This window comes from Pantherophis guttatus, chromosome 6 (genome assembly GCF_059756535.1).
Source record: "Pantherophis guttatus breed Tessera chromosome 6, ASM5975653v1, whole genome shotgun sequence".
Taxonomy (NCBI): domain Eukaryota; kingdom Metazoa; phylum Chordata; class Lepidosauria; order Squamata; family Colubridae; genus Pantherophis; species Pantherophis guttatus.
This window is the reverse complement of record NC_142068.1, coordinates 83,785,043-83,805,195: the sequence shown is the minus strand read 5'-3', so window position 1 is coordinate 83,805,195 and position 20,153 is coordinate 83,785,043. Positions and strand designations below refer to the sequence as shown.

Genomic DNA, 20,153 nt, shown 5'->3' with positions numbered 1-20,153 from the left:
TGCTTTCCCTATTGCTTGTGGGACGCCAGCAGGGATGGTTGCAAATGGCAATCATGTGACTGCAGGATGTGGCAACTGGTCTTAAGTGTGTGCTGGTTGCCAAGGGCCTGAATTGTGTTTGCATGATCATGCGGGTGCTTCATCAAGTCAGAACTTTTGAGTACTGTTTGTAACTCCCTTCCTTTAGAACCACTGTAAACTTTCAGTTGCTGAATGAATGGTTGTAACTTGAGGACTACATGTATAGAGCCTTGGTGGCGCAGCAGACTAAAGCACTGTTAAGTGCTGTTAAGTAACACCAGCTGCCTGCAATTACTGCAAGTTCAAATCTCACCAGGCTCAAGGTTGACTCAGCCTTCCATCCTTTCGAAGTAGGTAAAATGAGGACCCAGTTTGTGGGGGCAATAAGCTGACTTTGTATAAAAAAGAACACCGCTGGGGGGGGGGTGGCGAAAGCCCTACTAAGCAGGTATATACAAAATCAAATCAAATCAACGCATTGTAAGCCTCCCTGAGTCTCCGGAAAAGGGCAGCATATAAATCGAACCAATAAATAAATAAATAGTGAATTTTTGAGCTCAGAGCCGGGATGGAATTTTTTCTGAAAAAGAAGAACTGCCTTCAATTCCTTCAACTGAAGAGACATTATCATTTCTACAAGTAGTAGAAGATGAGAGTGTTATGGGCTTGTGACAGGGTGGATAAAAATAATGATTTTTTTAAAAAAATCAAAAAAAATCAGATTTTTTTTATTTAAATCGGATTTTTTTGATTTTTATCTAATTTATTTTAATAAAAAACTTTTGGGGTAAATATCTATCATAAGATAGTTTTCTATTTAAGATACATAAATAATTTAGTTTATTCAGCATGAAATGGAGCTTAGTTATGTAGCATGAGGCTGTATATTCTGCAACACTGGGACTATCGGTGAGTCAACAGTGGGTCAAGGGAGTAGCAGAGATGACAGTTGCTCTTTAAAAATTATGATTTAAATCGAGTTGATTTAAATCAAGCCTTTTTACTAGTGATTTAAATTGTGATTTAAATCAACTCGATTTAAATCAAATCCACCCTGGCTTGTGATGAAGCTTTGAGTCTCCGTCATTTCTCTGTCCGGCTAAAAAGTGTTTGGGTGCCTATGGGGCGCTTCGGAACAGAGCAAATTCTTATTTCATGCACACTGGAGAATAGGAAAATTTCCCTCTCTCTCAATAATATTTAGAATTTGATCTAACATCTGTTGCTGGTAACTGCCTAATTCACAGTGGAAGACATCTAGCTATACACATTCTACCAAAAAATAGATCTGATCTGGCCAGGAGGAAAGAGAAGAGTCTGCTGAGAAGGAGGATGGGGGGGGGGGGCGCGGCTCTGCAATGTGCAGAAAAACACTTTTAGGCGTCAGCGCTACAATCTCCTCCCCGAATCCAAAGCACTTCCCAGTTCCCTGCTGCATATTGCAGGGGAACTGGCTGCCACCTGAAGCGCGACTCTTGAGGTTTGCATTTGGAATCCGGGCAGCGATGGCTCGAAAGGAGGAACATTTCCCTTTAGGGGCTCCCATTCAGCTCGGCTTGGCTCCTGGGCAGAGAGGGTTAGGCAACGGCGGCGGCAGCTCCTCACATTGTTGGGGAGTGAAGTCAGCACAGCCAGAGGGGTGACCAGTCGCAAATCGTGGCACCCGCCTTGTGGGCAGATTTCCCCCCCCCCAATGTCCCGAAGAGGGAGGGTTGTTCCTCAGGCTGTGCTCTGTCCCTCCCCCCACAGCATGCTAGGGGTCTCTTTGGGGGAAAGCGAGTAGTCCCTGCACCTCTCGCTTGCAGGAGGAAGAGGAGGGTGGCGCCACCTTAAATGCTGGTAGGCAGAGGTAAAATACTTTTTTCCTTGTTTTCCTCCCCCAAAATTAAGATGCGTCTTATACTCCAGTGCGTCTTATACACCGAAAAATACGGTATATTTTACTTTGTTTTGATTTGGCAAGAAAGCATTTCAGCTCACATGAAAGCTCAGAAAACCAAAATACCAAAAATTTCAGAATCCAAATTTAGAAGTACATTTTAGCTTGTTTCTGCAAAAGATATATAATACTTAGAAAAAAAATAGCTAAAATATGTTAAGAAATCATATTTGCTTGTGTGTCTGTTTATAACACATTCTCCTTTTAAGTAGCATTTTTAAATGCATTAACATTACTATTATTTATTTATTTATTAATTATTTATTATTTGGACTTATATGCCGCCCTATCTCCGAATGGACTCAGGGCGGCTCACAACAATAAAACACACAAAGTTCAATTTTTTAAAAAAATACCCAATAAAACTATAAAAATCATTAAAATCCCCTCTAAAACCCCTTCAGTCCAAGCCAGCCAGGCGAAATAGCCATGTTTTAAGGCCACAGCGGAAAGAGCGAATCCGGAGCCCCATGGGGAGCTGATTCCACAAGATAGGTGCGCCCACAGAGAAGGCCCGCTCCTTAGGGGTCGCCAGCCAACATTGTCTGGCCGATGGCACCCCAAGGAGGGTGCCGTCGGCACTTATATATACTAAGATATTAACGCAGTTTAAAAAATTTGGGGGGGATGTCTACCGTACTGATCATAGAGAACACTGGCAGCTTCTCAAACATCTGTTAAAGATCAGGTTTCACTAGCATGGAAGCAATCAATGGAGCTATGTAACTCTTGGTACTAAGCAGGTCCAAAGAAATACTCAGTTCTAATAAGTGAACTGAAAACAGTTGATGAACTCTTTAAAATACTTCTAAATATTATTTTTCCTTAAATACGTTTAGATTGTAAAAGTAATGTTTATATATACACACGCACACACCTATACACAATTCTGCAAGTTGGTATGGCAGTAATTTTAGTTTGGATTTTAGTTCAAAGATTTGTCTGTATTTATAGATAAAAATGGAACCAATATTATCAGTGAAAAACGATAGGCTAACTTACAAAAATATTTTTGATCCCTTGTTTGATTTCATAGAAATGAAAATTTCTACGAAACTCTATGCCATGTTATTAAAATTACTTCTGTTTCTGCTGTAACTTTATGTCACATCATGCAGTACTGTTACTAACACTTAAGCCTTAATTTTGAGGATACTGTTTTAAAAATGTTAAACCACTACAAGTAGTCCTCAACTTATGACCACAATTGAACCCAAAATTTCTGTTGCTAAGTGTGACATTTGTTAAGTGAATTTCGTTCCATTTTACGACCATTCTTGCCACAGTTGTTAATCACTGCAGTTGTTTAGTTAATAACACGATTGTTAAGTGAATCTGGTTTTCCCATTGACTTTGCTTGTCAGAAGATTGCAAAAGATGATCACAGGACATCGGGACATGGCAATCATAAAAAAAAAAAATGAGTCAATTGTCAAGTGGTTGAATTTTGATCATGTCACCATAGGGATGCTGCAACGGTCCTAAGTGTGAAAAATGATCATAAATTAACTTTTTTCAATGCCATTGTAAATTTGAATGGTCAAGAAATGAACTGTTATAAGTGGAGGAGTATCTGTGTATAATTTCTCATAAAGTAGGAAAGAGGAAGAGACAGGTTCTGATCATTACTTCCTGTGATCACTTCTTTGGGTTGACTGCAGGAAAAATAAAGACCAACTGGAGAAGGCCACTCTTTTTATCTGGTTTTCCTATATTTGTAACTACAATCTGTTAGTTTGTGCAAACTGCCATTCAGTAGACATAGGATAGAGTGATTAGCTGCACTGAGTCAGCAAAAAAAGAGAGCAAACAGGAGTTCAGGAGGGGGGGTTGCACTTTGATCATCAGAGAAACGTGGAGAGGGAAGGGATTACTAGAACTGCAGAAAGATGACACACTTGTCCTCAAGGATCTTAAAGGATTTCATGGAGAAGACAGGGCAGAAATGCACAGAGGTATTCCGGAAGACAGGCAAGGAAGTAGGTTTCACAAAATCCAGCAGCATCATGAAAAATCTCCTAATGTAAGAGCCTTTCATAGGATCACATTGTCTGAGGAAGTGCTAGATTTGCCTTTGCCAGAAATGTTTTAATAGACACCATACAGTAGTGCCCAAATATTGTGGAAACCTTTTGGGAAAAGTGTCTTTTTGATGTTTGATGGCTAATAACACTTTTTTTTGTGAGTTTCAAGATAATCATATTCCACTGCTGGAATGGCCTGGGAATAGCCCAAACCTTAACCCAATTGAAAATCTATGGAGCCAACTAAAGAAACTTGTTTGTCAGAAGTGACGCAGAAATAAAACCCAGTTAATAAAAGCAATCATTCAATCACATTATAACACTGCAGAACTAAAAGACTTGGTTCACTCCATGGGAAGACGATGTAAAGCCGCAATTCATGCTAAAGGTTATCCAACTAAGTATTAACTGACATGGTGATAATTTTTTTATATCTCGTTTTTTCTACCATGATAATTTTTGTATATCTCATTTTTTCTGTGTTTCACTTTTATTTTTTATACTGTAACTGCTATTCTAATAGCAAATCCTTCATAAAAGTTATTGCATTACATTCTTGATTAAATTATCTTTCCATTGATATATAATTTTATGGTTCTACTCCAAAAAAAAGTGGTGTTATTAGCTAGTTTTAGAAAATACACTTTCCCCAAAAGGTTTCCACAATTTTGGCCACTACTGTAGTGGTGGATTCCTGCACTGGACTTGGAATGGACTATGTTAGATGATTCCTCAAATCCGTTCTGCCCTTTATAATTTATGATTTTGTGTCCATTCTGTGCACACATCCTGCAGCGACCTTTTACATTTTCACCAGTACAGTATCACGATTATCAAATTTGTATGGCAGTTAAAGTAAATCACAGTGGCTTAAAATAGAACAAATAAAGCTATTACAATATCAGATTAAGTTATCTGAACAATAAAAAGGCAACACCAATAAATTGCTAAGTACTTTTAACAAAATCTGATTTCATATGTCACTTAGTCACCAAATGTGCTCCAGAAGAATATAGTCTTTACTATATTCCAAAAGGTAATAAATAAGAGGGGGCAGGGTAGTCTATCTTCCAGAGGGAGGCAGTTTCAGAGAATGGGAACCAGGATTTTAAAAACCTTAGCCCCCCCCAAAACAAAACAAAACAAAAAAAAAAAACCCTAGAAGGCCAAAGCAATTTTTCCTGAGAGGATCTTATTTTGACATATTGTTTTAATTGGTATACATGATCCTTTAGATATTCAGATGATAAGCATGCAGTCATGGTAGCATTTGAATTGAGCTTGGAAACCAACTGATAAACAATGTAGGGCCTACAAAATGGTTGCCATATATCCAAATAATAATCATCTGTTAATTATGTGGGTACTGAACTCTGGATGAAGTCGATCTTCAAATCCTTTCCAGGCAGTACTATTCCATCAAAAATAACAATGAACAAGCAGCAAATCCACCTTCCCAGGGTTTCAGTTTCAATTTGTTTTTCCCCATCCAGACCCTCAAAGCCTCGTGTCAACTCTTCAAGGTAGATGAGACTAGGAATCCGATTTGTGTAGGCCAAGTACCATGTTTCCCCAAAAATAAGACCTTGTCTTATATTTTTTTGAATCCTGAAATAAGCCTTATTGCCATCCGCTCAAAAGCCCAATAGGGCTTATTATCAGGGTATGTCTTATTTTGGAGGAAGCAGGGTAGTATTTATTGTAAAGCTACAGTAACAGAATTGTGCAAGTCTGAGTTATTTCATCTCCTCTTCTCCATCTTCCCTTTATTTTCATGAGAACTAGGAGGACTTTTGTCTGACAATTTATTCAGGTTACATTCCTACCCTGGATTCGGTCCTCTTTTCCAGGTAGTCCTCGACTTACAACTGGTTGTTTAAAGACTGTTCCGCATTATGATGTCCTTGGAAAAAGTGTTTTATGGTGCATAAAGCACTTTCAGCCTTTATTAATTGTCATGCCACCCTCCATCACCCTCATGGCTGCATTTCGGGTGCTGCAAGGTCCCACAATCACATCACCATGATTCTACAGTCACATAAGAAGAGAGTCATGCAGTGAGAATGAGCATTCAAAACAGTGATTCTTAAACAGTTTGACCCAAGAATCACTTTTCCTGTCTTGAGTAATATTATTACACACACACTTCATTTTACGCAAGCATCTTGGTAGCAGCAATCCCAAACTTCATTTTTGATTCACAAAACAAACAGTTACAAATTGCTCCATTACACCCAAGATATGCCCAAATTATCTTCTGGGAGGGTAATTACCCCCAGTTTAAGAATTAAGAATGACTGTTCCAAATGGTTGCTTCCTTTCAAAAAACAACTGAGGATAGGATTATGCATTGTCTTTCATCTCAGAGCCTGGCACTCCAGCTCCCTTTTTTCATTTTCCTGATCCTACAATGACAGCTTGAACCAATACTATACCATGTTCTGTGATCTAACTGCTGGCCCCAAAACAAAAGATAACTGAACACCATTTACATTTGCTTAGTATTCATTTTTGCTTTACTAAGCCACTTTATATACAAAATATTACTGTAAATATTACTGTAAACAGTAACAAATGTACCCTAAAACAACAAATGCTTATCAGTCAGCTTACAGTCTTTCTAGTTTTCACTTTGAAAAAGTATTTGTGTTAGCAAAAAATTAATACAGCACTTCCAAATTGTGATTTGTGGTTTACAAGGACCCATCCTTGTAAAAAAAAATGCAAATAATGTACAAATATTTGTTTGTTTTCCTCCTACCTGAGTTGCAAACTGCACTTTTGTCAGAAGAGAAAGAAAAAAGCTCTCCTCTGATTCCTTCACTCAGAGTGCTGGAGACAGGGTAAGACCCATCTACTTGTATGTACACATGTGTGTAAAATAACAAAAGATAGGTTGAAAATAATAACCAGTCCCAAATTATAGTGCACGGGGTGTGGCCAATGGAGCAAAGAGCACCCCACCTCTCTCTCTGCGCACATTGCTCCCTCCTGTTTTCAATCCTCTTTATTTTAACTGAAGTTTTAAATTTAGGATTTTTATGTATTATTTTAATATTTTATTCTGTATTCTATTCAATGTCTGCACGCCATGTAGAGTCACGTTTGGCAAGATGGGCAGCATACAAGTTCCATCATTTTTTTAAAAAATTGGAAAAATAGAAGAGATTCTATAGACATTTAACATTCAATTTCTCACTTTTTCAAAGTTGGGCTTTGTGCTTTTGGAAATTTTTTTCCAGTACTTCCGTGAGCCCAATATCATAGCAGTATCAAATGAAGCTGTCAAAACCACGAGTCCTCTTGTATTTTGAATTATATGCTTGCCATAAATTGGTTGTTATTTTCATAAAACTATTGAATGTCTTAAATCATTGACTGTACAGTGTCTCAAAAAAGATGGAACACTTTACTCCATTTGAAACACAGAATCCAAAATATCAATTATCCTTTCTCCTATGATAGAGTCATGATACACAATCCTTCATAATATGCAAATGAAATGTTTATTTGTGCAGCATATTTATTTTAACAATATGGAAAACTTTATTAATTAAACTTATATGCCACCCATCTTACCTGAAGGTCATTCTAGATGGCTTATAGTCATTATAATACAAAGCATTAAATGTTAAAACAATAAAGTCACATTACATAGGATTAAAATTGGCAAAGTTGGGTAAGGGAGCAAGATGCATATGGCAGGAGGTGAGACCTTATCTCAGTCTATTAACCACCGCCAGAATTACACATCTCAGGCTAGTTGGGAGAGTCAGGTCTTCAGACCCTTTCAGAAGGCCAAGAGTGGGTGCCGATCCAACCTTGGGGGACACATTCCAGAGCACAGGAACTTCATTCTACTTTCAAAATGGTGCTGGCTGTCAGTGGAGCTTTCTTTTTTGACATTTGGCGCCCAAATTGCTGAAGCCGACAGCGGGCTCAAGCCGACAGCTCTTCACGCTGCAAATTGCCAAGGCTGCTCCTCTTCTACTCCTTGACAATCGGATAGAACTCTGATATAGATGAAATTTACCTAAAAGATAACAAGCTCTAAGAGCTGTTCCTAACATGTCTAATTGACCTGAGTCGAAACTGGGGACTGTTGGCAGGGGGCGTGTCTTCAGTTTTGAACTCAGTCTAAAGAGCTAAGAGACAAGAGTCATCCCACGCCAGAAGTCTATCACCACCACACTGGAGAAAAGGCTTGTATCTTGGTTCCTGCCAGCCGAAATTCCTTGACCAATGGGATCTGCAGCAGGCATAGGTGGGGCAAGGCAATCCTACTGGGGGAGATGGCTTCTCTGATAGCCTGGACCTGTGCTATGAAGGGCTTTAAAGACAGTAATCAACAGCTAGAATTTGACCTGGAAGCAAGGTGTTAACCAGTGTAGGTCACATGATAGCGGGCCACCCTAGGGGCTTCAAGAATTGTCTCAAATAATTTGTGTGCCGCCCATCTTGCTGAAGGTGACTCTGTGCAGCTGTATTCTGAGCTATACCTTCAAAAAACTCTTCAAGGGTAGCCCTGTATAGAGTCCATTGCAATAGTTCAAGGGTGAAATGATCAGTGTTTTGAGTGACTGGGCAGAGAGACCAGATCCAGGAAAGGGCACAACTGGCACACAACACGAAATTGCCTAAAAGCTAACTGTGACTGCCACTTGCTGTTTGAGCAGGAGTTGTGAGACTAGACGAACACACTGGGTCTGTCTGGGATGGTGCAACCCCATCCATAACTCAAGATGTTAAAATCTCCGATCCCTTTCAAGACATTCATGTCACGTTTGATTGCACATTCACATTATGGAGAACAATGGCTACTTATGGATCTCTCAAAAAACAACACAGCATTTACATTTTGTTACAAATGAGAATAGCTCCTTAATATATTAGGGAGATAGTGGGAGTACAGGTAGTATGTAGAGATACAACTTAAAATTTGTAAGTGAAATGACTTCGAAATTATCATTTTAAAAAGCCTTTTATACATTTCTTGTCTTGCTGTTGTCCAGATCAGAGGTGGGTTTCACATAATTTTACCACCGGTTCGCTGAGCACCGAAAATGTGAGTGCGTGGCTTGCACAAATGCGCACGGCTTAAAAAACATGGATAAATAGGACGGCATAGCGCCGGGGCGGGTCCGCAGGTTGCCACTAACTGTTTGCCTGATCTGGTCTGAACCGGCTGAATACCACCGCTGGTCCAGATGTATTGGAGTACTATTCCCACAATTTCCACCTAACATGTATATCTAACACATATGGAAGAAACCAGTTTAGAGAAGACTATGCTGTATAATTTAAACCAATTTAAATTCTATCTCTAAACCAGGTTGGAGAAGGCTAAGCTACATACAATAAAACATACAGTAAATGGAAGCAATGAAAAAGTTGTTACACAAGACAGTATCTTTCCCCATCCACATCATTTCTCAGATTTCAAAAGAAAGGTGAAGTAATACTTTCTATTATGTCAAAAATAGCTCTGGATAAAGTCTCTGAATCAAGGCTCACTGCAGGCCGTTTAGAAACTCAACTAGTTGTTTCAGCCTCAAATATTGGTATCCATTCCAAACCACTATGACGAGAAAAGACAAAATAAGTGTTGCAACGTAATAATGCAACCCCTGGTCTTTTCTACTTAAATTTTAATGACAGACCCAAATATATAAATTACAGGTTGTGTGTTGTGCTCCTTGAACTCCCATAGATTCCTGTGGCCTAAAGCCCTACCTCACTATCAGACAATATTTATGTTTATCAAGTGTGTAGTATACCAAATTTTGTAAACTCATAATTTAAAATCTCAGCCAGATCACACTATGTACATATAGATAATTAGCTGGGATACTGAATCCTGTCATTTTTTTTCTTACTTTTCCTTAAGAATAATTCTTTCAGAATCCTCAATATATACGTATGCATGTGTAACTATAGAAATATGGCAGTAGGACAGCTAATAATTATTGATGTAAAATTTAAATTCCTAATGCATAATACATAAATTGTCTTCTGATAAATCCATCTAAAAATCTGCATATCTTGTAAGCCTATTTTAAGGATTACTGAGAAAGCGGACAAGATGCCACATTGTTATGCAAATATTAATTATGATTAATTAAAATATATGCACAATGACACTTTTAAGTAATCAAATTACGTCATCACACAGGTATATAATCTGTGAAAATTAAATAGAAACCGAAATACAGAAGTTAACATGTTACTCTTAGAAATTCATATACTTAACTTCTTATTGTATAGTGTACCTTATAAGCTACAACAGTAGATCCCATGAATTTTTCAGCTAAAGAAATGCTGAATTAATTACAATGCTGAAGTTTAATTCTGGTAATCACAGTATTTGGTAAACATCAATTAATAAATCAAGATTCACAGAAAGTATTAGCATAAAAAAGTCATATCACACAGTATGATCAACAAGATATCAGAAATACGGCTGGTACTTTTATTTTTTTACTTTTACAACAGACAAGGAAACAATTAAAATAAGATATCTAGCAAAATATATACTGGTGAGCTTCAGGAGGAAGCGTTAACAAAATTCTACAAGCCTTAACAAAATTATGAAAGGAAGAAGGGCTTAAAATCAATCATCTTAAAACCAAAATTATAAATCTCTCAGCAAACATTAATAATTACATTGTTGCCTCAAATATTAATAATAATTTGGAAATAATAAAATAGAAAAACCAGTTTAGCTTAAAGGAGAAAAGTTTTATCTTATGATTTTATCTCATTAAACCTTATCCCACTCATGACCCAACCAATTTGCATAGGAAGAGGATCTGCATTCAGCTCTTGGATCAGATTCAGTTTTTATTGCTAGTTAATAAAGTATTGGAAGACTGGTCCAGTAGGCAATTTTTAAAAAATCACATTTCTGTGAGGCTTATAATTATTTGCATATGATAATTCTAGACTGGAAAATATAATTTGGGTGGGAAAATAAAATAAAGATGTTTGATTGAAGTAGCAAATCAGTAGCATTGCATTTTGAGACTGCCCACCTCTGTATCATTTCAAAAATCCAATTGTTACTCATAGGCCTAAAAAGTATGGGAACTACTTATATAATATAATGAGAGAGAGGGAGAAGGAGAGGAAGGGAAGGGAGAGAAAGAGAAATAGAGAATATGGGAATGACAGGCTGTTAGTTGTTGTTCGTGTGATCAGTTTTCTTTTAAGGCCAAAATTGAACTTAGAAATAAAATATTAACTTCCACTGAACCTAGTATTACTGTCCAATTAGATATGCACAAGATTGTACTTTTCAGTTTTATCCACTGTATCATTGCTGTATCATCAGGCATGTCATGCTTTTATTAAGATTATTGCTTTGCTTTTTTCCTCTAGCAAAGGTTACTCATAAAATAATCAGCAAGTTCTAATAAACACCAAAAAGACAGCAGCAATTTGTAAAGAAAGGATATTAAGCTAAAGCATTACTGATGTTTATCAGAATTTCAAGCAATGCTTTTAAATACTGCATGAGCTCTTCTGATTTCTGACACACAAATTAATGGACAAATTCCCTAAAGAAATGCACACTAAGCAAATGCAAGGTCCCAGGAGCTGGGATGAAGGTCAAAAGGTGCATTCCATAAAATTACCTAAACTTCTAGGTGAAAGGGGAAGATCAGTACTGATAGAAAATCCAAGAGAAGATTATCTCATATTAGTCAATATTTCATCAAACAGCAGGCTGCATCAACCTATAATAGAATGCTGAGCTGCTAGAATGTGATTGTCATGTTTTAATTTGAATGAAGGGGCAGCCAACAATTGAACCTTGAATTTCTTTTGCTAATATTAAAAACATTTTATCCATGACTTTTGGTTTAAAAAAATGGGCTGATATGTAATTATTAGCTGTCAGCTATTACACCAGTTTTATGTAACTATTCAATATTGTTCTTACCAGACCAAACATTTATATCAAAGCCATCACATGCAGACTATTTCAAGTAACGGCAGCTACGAAGTGTTGCCATAAGCAAGCAGAGGATACGCTGCAAACATTTTGAATCGTACCAATTCCTAAGTATCCACTGAAATTTAGACATACATTCTTGTCACTTTAGCAGGTTCTTCTACATGCCATTAAAATATTATTTCTCAAATATTCTTTCTGTGAACACGAACAGTATTCTTTGTAAATGTTGTGACCTATTTTCTTAAAACACTTGTTTCTCTTTTCTCTATAGCAGTGGTTCTCAACCTTCCTAATGCCGTGACCCTTTAATACAGTTCCTCATGTTGTGGTGACCCCCAACCATAAAATTATTCCTAAAGCTATTGAAAATATGTGTTTTCCGATGGTCTTAGGCGACCCCTGTGAAAGGATCATTCGACTCCCAAAGGGGTCCCGACCCACAGGTTGAGAATCACTGCTCTATAGCAATCTTCTCAAGGTTTTACAAACAGAAAATACAATTTTCCCTATAGGCCCACTTGGCCCCTGTAATTTGTGCCTGCACAATTGTTGTGAGCTGCGTGGCTTTGTAAATGTGATTTATAAATACATAAATATATTCACACCAGGGCCCCCCACCCTTTAAATTCTCAGGCTGTTAAAAGATAGTGAGCGATTTGTACTTTCAGACTTGCAAGATTGATGTCAGCATTCCCAGATAGACCAGACAAGATATATGACCAGTTGAGCTAATCCTACTTTATTCTAAGACTACATTAACAGAAGCTTGAGTCTGAATGTACAAACCTTTTGCAGAACTGAAATCCTCCTGGCAGGCAGCCCTTTTGCTCTTATGTGCAATGGCGGCCCACCAAAGGACTTCAGCTCCTTTCTGAGCACAGAGGGAAACCCTTCATGGGCTTTCAGAGAGCTGAAATCTTCAGAATATTAGCTCTGTTCCTGCAATCTGCCATAAGATTTCCACTCCTTTCTGTGCATGGAGGGGAAATCATTCAGCAGACCATAGGATTCCAATGACTTTCTGGGGAAGCCAGCAGAGGAGATCGCAAATGGCGATTGCATGATTGTGGGACGCTTGACAACCAATCATAAGTGCAAAGAACAAATAGATATGTATAATCTTGTACAAATTGAAAAGAAATGAACAAAGACAACCAGAACAGCATTTCTCTTTGTGTAATATACATTTTCTTCTAGAACTAGACATAGAATTTCCAGAAATGTTGAAACTGCTTTACAGACACGTTGATATTCCTTGAAGGACATTTAAAACACTCTCTTACAAACAGCAGCAACACTTAATCAACTTTAGTTACTATCAAAGAAGCTAAGCAGAATTGGACCTGGTAATTTACATGGGAGATCATGAAGAAATCCAATTGTTATAGGTTACACTGAGAAGTTTAGAAGTATCTCCAATTAAAAATACAGGTAGTACTCAACTTACAAATGTAATGAAGCCTGCCAATTACATTCGTAACCCAAAGATTTGTTGGAGTGAATCATGTAAAATCAATGTGAAAACTCCCTTTCGCCCACGCATTCACTAATCGAATGCGCAGGTTGTTAAGTGCACATGAGGTATCTCAGGGTTGGGAAGGCCATGGGGGCGGGGGAGGGATGACTGGTGCTTCTGACTACCCAAGGTTTCCCCCAACCCACTGAGATACCTCATGCTCCCCACAATTGCTTCCCCCCCCCATCCCGCCACACCGGGTCTCCTCAGGCACTGGGCCTGTGGAGACTCACACCTTGCAAAGATCTAGTGAGCTGTCTCCTCTGTGCTGCAGAGATTTGCTGACTCACCAAGACTGCCTGCTGCTTCTGGAGCAGTGGGAGCCTCGGTGAGTCTCCCCCAGAGCCTTCCAGTCTCAGTGCACAAAGTGTTTGCAAACTGATGGGATGCACCCCATTGACTTGCAAACATTTTGCACACTGAGACTGGAAGTTTCTGGGAGCCGTGATTCATGAGTCTTCAGACACCCATTCTTTGCAAAAGTGGACGGTTATGTTGCAACTTCAGTCACTGTTATAACTCTAAGAGTACCTGTACCTAGTTACTTCCATACTGATTCCAAGGAAAGGACACAGATGTAGTCATGCACACTAGAAATTGATTCAAGGGAATATTGAATTTAAGTAAGCAAAAGAACTATTTTCCCTAGTAAATCATATGACCCAGGATAACTGTATGCATAGTCATTTCCAGAGCAGGCGCTGCTTCTCCTCTCCTCTTAAACTGCAAGACACATCTATAAAGTAAGACAAGAAGAAGAAATGGAAATGGTAGCCTAAGACCAGTATTAGGCCTACATTTCTATTCAACATGAACATGCTGGCCCTGCTGCAATAACATACATTAAGGCTTTGCAAGAAAGAAAACTCTTCGGAAAATCAAGAATATTTGTGGACTTCCTCTAGGAAGTATGAAGACATGGATAGTTAAAGTACAAAATCTTAAGGAGACAATGGAAGAACACAAATTGATTTAATTAAAAAAAAAATCAATCGGGCATTACTCATAAAAACTTCCTCAGAGCCTATTAGAATGATAAAGGGTAAAAAGAGTTGATAAAGTATGGTAATGGGCTATCCATTACCACTAAACAAGTTATAATTGTATGGCTGGAAAAAAGGTGTGGTATCATTTAGATGATCTCCATTCAGAGAACTCCTCAGCTGCTCAAAGAAATGCACTAGAGATCCTGGCTACATATCTGCAAAAAACTTCCACACTCCACTTAAGACTGCAATCTAGAGCAGACATGTTTTCTCTAGTTTATCCAGTCTATCCTTCCACTAATAATGACTATTCCAGATCACCTTTATTTTCAATTGTCCATGATATTAAATTCCAGACAATACAGGACAATGGTCAGACTCAACTGATATGCAACAATATGATAAGCCAACTACGGTTAGTAGGTTTTACAATTATTTTATATAAGAGAGAGGCAGATGGTATTCCTATAACAGTACAATACCCTCCAAGCATTGAAGTAAAAAACATGGGGAGGTAAGTTTAAAACAGTCTGCTGCCAGGCTGGTAAATGTATTGTTCTTATATTCTTTGTTATGAGAGAGGTCAACTTCATAAGCTAAAATGTAATCATTTGTTCTTGTATGTTGCGTTTATATTTTGTTTTCTTCTTCAGACAGGTTGTCAAATGGAAAGTGTGCACATTACAGATAATGTTGCTATGTTTTTGAACATTTAGCTTTGCTGCTGACCTTTGCAGAGCAAGTCATGCTCTCTATGGACAGTATTAAAGTGAATCTGCTGCAGATGCGTCTTTGCTGTGCTCACTTCTGGGTTGTCTGTATAGACAAGCCAGGTTGCAGGAAAAAAGCTTATTTAATTATTCCTTCCATTCTTTACAGTAAGAAATTTTAAAAACTTTAGGTCAATTTTTTATAGATTGGAAAATAGAATTCAGCATGGGTTACCAATATACCTACTTTTATTTCTAATTGTACAATATTTGAAATGTTCTTGGTCTTGGTTCTACTGGAGCATACAAACACTCAAATTATTTTGAACTTTTTAAAATTTTCAGTATTTCTGCACAAATATGACCTAAAATCTGATCTTCACATACGTCTGAAAACAGATAAAGGAAACCCAATTAAGCAAGTGAGTCAAAAACATTATACTTGTTCATTTACTGAGAAAATGATCCAAAGCCACATACTTGTGTGAATGGAAAAAGTATGCGAACATTTGCTTTCAGTAACTATATGCTTCCCTTGAGCCTAGCGGTAACTATAAACTAAAAGTTTCCGATAACTGTTGGCCAATCCTGCCTATTGGCTCGGAAGAATTTTAGACCATTTCTCCTTCCAGAACAGCTTCAATCCAGGGTTGCTGTTGGGCTTTCTTGCACAAATTGCCTGCTTCAGGTCCTTCCAGAACATTTCTATAGGATTAAGGTCAGGACTTTTTGCCAAACTCTAAAGCCATTTCCTCTTTTGATCATATGACTTATGTCTTTTGGGTCACTGCCTTGGCTGCATGGTCCACTTTCATTTGGACTTTACTTCAGAGACATCTGATAGCTTGATATTTTCCTGTAGAGTTTGCTGGTACAATTCAGAATTCACACATTTCATCAATTATAGTAAGCCATCCTATTTAAGTAAAGCAGACCAAATCATGATACTGCCATCATCATGTTTCAGACATGAGATAAGGTTCTTATACTGGAATGCAATGTTTGCCTTTCACCAAAGTTTTTTTATTCACGCCAAAGAGCTTTATTTTGGTCTCACCCATTCAGAGTCTTCTTCCAATGGCTTTTTAGCTTATCCACATTTGTTTCACAAATTGTACATAGGCAACAATGTTCTTTTTGGAGATTAGCAGCTTTTTTCCTTGTGACCCTGCCAACAACATACTATTGTTGTTTAACATTCTCTTGGATTGGTGATCTCATGAATACTGATATTCACCAATCCAAGAGAGACCTGTGGTTCTCTTAAATCCTTTTGAGACCTCCTGGAATACTATACCTCTTGCATTTGGTATGGTTTTGGTTAGGAGAGGGGTTTTTTGCTTCCATTTATATATAATCTACCTAATAGTGGACTGCTGGAGTCCAAACTCTTTGGAAATAATTTTGTAGACTTTTCTAGCCTAGTGAAGATCAACAGTGTTTCAGAGGCCCTCAGAAATAGCCTTTGCTTGATCCATGACACACTTCCACCTATCTGTGTATTAAAGATTGGACTTTGATGGCAAATACTTAGAATTCCATTCTTTAAATAAGGTAAGACATCCCATACTCCCATTTGATTGCTACCCTATTGAATGAAACACCTGGATATAATTTCCCCTCCCGATGAACTGCTAAGTTTAGAGATTGACATGCTTTTGCCACACACAAATATGTAACTTGGATCAATTTCCTCAATAAATACCAGTAAATGAATAAGTGTAATAATCTTTGACACATTTCTTTGGGTGGGTTGTCTTTATCTAGTTTTAGGACTATGCAGAACAGATCCCATTTTAGGTCATATTTATGCAAAGTATTGAAAATGCAAAAGGTGTCACAAACCTCTCAGTACAACTGTAATACACCTTGTAGGGGAGATGGGCGGCATAGAAATTTAACAAATAAAAATTTTATTACTGTAGACAAGAAGGGGAGGGAAGAAAAAAGAGCTGATGTTCCTCATTTTGTTCCTCATTTTTTGCTTTGTTTACTTTTTATTGTAAACAGTAGTTTTTGAAGATTTGCTCAGTGTGAGTTGTCCTAATGAAGGAATTTGTTTCATGATATGGTTAGGAAGACAACCTTTGCTTTCGGCCTTGTATATATATATATGCACACAGTATATATCCCATGAGATAGACAATGCAAGTTCTCCCGTCTGGATACTACTTTACTTGTTCCTGGCTGGCTACTTGTTCAGTTGCCCCATTTTCCAAACTCCAGGAGTGAAAAAGAGGGGATCAAGATTAAAATTAGTCAGGCAATTCTCTGAACTATTAGTATAAATGTAATATCCATTCTTGAGGTTTATACCATTGCCTAAATATTAGTGGTTATGTATTGTATATGCATACTGTCCTTATATCACATTTCGATGACTATTTATAATGAAAGCTGAAGATGATTAAGAATTCCAAATTCTGGATCATGGAAAAGTATGTGCAGTACAAAGAGAACATGCTTATTTTCCAGAAAGTGAATGCCAGCAGTAAAATGATCACTGCCAGCTGGTTTGGCCATCCTCCTCATTACAGCACATTAGCATCCCACTGACAGCTACCAGACAACACAGGAAATGAAAATATATTTTAAAAATGTAAAGGAAATAGTAATATATACATCTTTCTCTGAATTTACAATATTCCACAGTATGTTTCTAATGGCCTCATGAATAGAAAAAAAAATCCTACAAAGCAAACAAAAAGAATGATCCAGGAAAAAAATAAGTCAGGCACAGCTGGTTTTAATGCTTTTGATTTTTTGATACTGCAGCTTACATCCAACAGAGTGAAACTGACAAAAGCAGGCCATACTTTTCATTGCTATAAAAATGGTATTTAAGTAAATGAAGCTACTCTCCCATCCCAATCTTAGTGCACCTAAAAAAAGATTTAAGTGTTCTTTACAGATTTTTGGAATTATTCATAGAAACAGCCTAGGAATGGAACCTAGAAAGATTAGTAAAGATGCTCCACCCTTGCCAGCATTCAATTATTATAGCAGCCAACAAATGAAATCCCACCCCCCTTGCATTCCAGCAATAGGGACAGAGCTTTCTCACTAATCTATACCAGTAATTATTAATCTGTATTCGTCTTTTTTAATGCATTTTTCTTAAACGTTAACTTTCAAAAAACCCATGGTTTTTATTTGGCAATCATATGTAAGGTTCTAGTCACAAGAAATTTACAGTGCATTTTCCAAGAAATATAGACACTTAATTGCTACAAAGCCATTTTGTCTCAAGGTAAATCCACTGATTGTGAGAAAAGCACATTCTTCAACTTCCATGCTTAACCACCAAGTACAGCATTACTATAAAAATATTGTTACTTCATTAGGACACAACTACAGTAGTCATAACTACTGGGTAGGTATATGCATACATTGTGAGTTTGCAATCAACAGAAGGTAGAGTACACTCATGATTTCTTCACTACCCAACCAGTAGTGCTTTGTATCTTAAGTATAAATTTTACATACTTCTTGGAAGATGAGCACTTCTCAGGATTATAAATGGGATAATGCTCAAGTTACAAGATTTACAATCCTACACCCACTTAACAAAAAGAAGTTCTCCCAGTGGTCTTTATGTTCAGTAGAAATACCTACTATAAATTCAATGTTAAGTACATAAATAAGGAATCCCTTGTCCATTCATATAACTATAGCTATATAACCATTATATAAATATAATTCTTCTTTAACTGTTTTATCCATTATTCTGAAGGGACAGAATTCCCAGGATAGACACTTACATCAAATTTAAGTACCACCCTCTATTTCACAGGAACAGGAAGTTATATTACTGATGAAGCAATTAGCTTGAATACATGTTTATTTGCATATATGTATTGGGAAGCAAGGTTTTTGAAATTTTATGATTAAGACTGATTTCCCTGGTCAAAGATTTCATTCAAATATTTCTGTATTTAACCCTAGATTACAGCCAAACAGCAAACTATTTAAAAATATTAATATTCAACTACCCCTAACTCAGATTACTCTCTCATATATATATATAAATAACCTAAATGGTTCAAGAATTTGAGAACACTATTAAAAATTCTCATTGCAATATAATACAAAGGCACATCAGTAGTGGGTTTGAAATCCTGGGGCTACTGGTTTGCTATTGGGAGTGCGCGGGTGCGCTCGCTCGTTTTGCGAGCGGCACTTCTGCACATGTGCAGAGTGTTTTTGATGACGTCTGGGTGAGTGGGCAGAGCCTCCCACTGCTGCCGCTACCTGTTCGCCCAAACTAGGACGAACCGGTAACAACCTACCACTGAGGCACATGCACCCTTTATTATTTTTTTAAAAAAATCATACTTCCAGCTATGAATCAAATATCCAAGTCTAATAATAAGTTCATTTTATTTAGATGTGCTAATATAAAAAATAAGCAGTAAGACACTAAAAAAAACCATGAAATAATAATAATAATCTGTATAGAAAATATGCAAATTGTACAACTGTGGTACTAAGTGCTAGAATGTAACAAAATTCTTAAGGCTAGTAAAAAATGAAGGTGAAAATGTGGCTATATTCAAATTTCAGGTGCATATTACACACACACACACAGAGAGAGAATTGCTTTTCTACCCTTCCCCCACACAAATATATTTTCTCTCTCTCTCTCTCTCCATGCACATTCCTACACCCATTAGGAAAACACTAGCGACAGGACACAGTACTTAAAACTAGCAATGACTTCTCGAGTGAGAATTGCATACACAACCCCCACAATTTTTTTTTTAAAGCGCTCGTATCTGGTGTTTTAAAAGAAGTATTAACAACGCATCCGGATTTATCAGTCGACAGTGCGCCTGCTGCACAAGGATTAAAGGAACCGGAGTCAAATATAATCCTTCCAATAAGAAAATGAATCAAAACACTTCTCTCTTAAAACCACATAGGAGCTGCTGCACGTACAACTGTATCGAATTAACATTCAGAAAGACGAGCGGCGGCAGCGGCAACGTGTCTCTCGAAAC

The 20,153-nt window shown here is 37.4% G+C and overlaps 1 protein-coding gene across 7 annotated transcripts in view; it reads right to left on the bottom strand.

Annotated features, from left to right (window-relative positions):
* The window catches only part of JMJD1C (jumonji domain containing 1C), a 127,020-nt gene that overhangs the window by 84,771 nt on the left and 22,096 nt on the right, over positions 1-20,153 (bottom strand). The window lies entirely within an intron of this gene.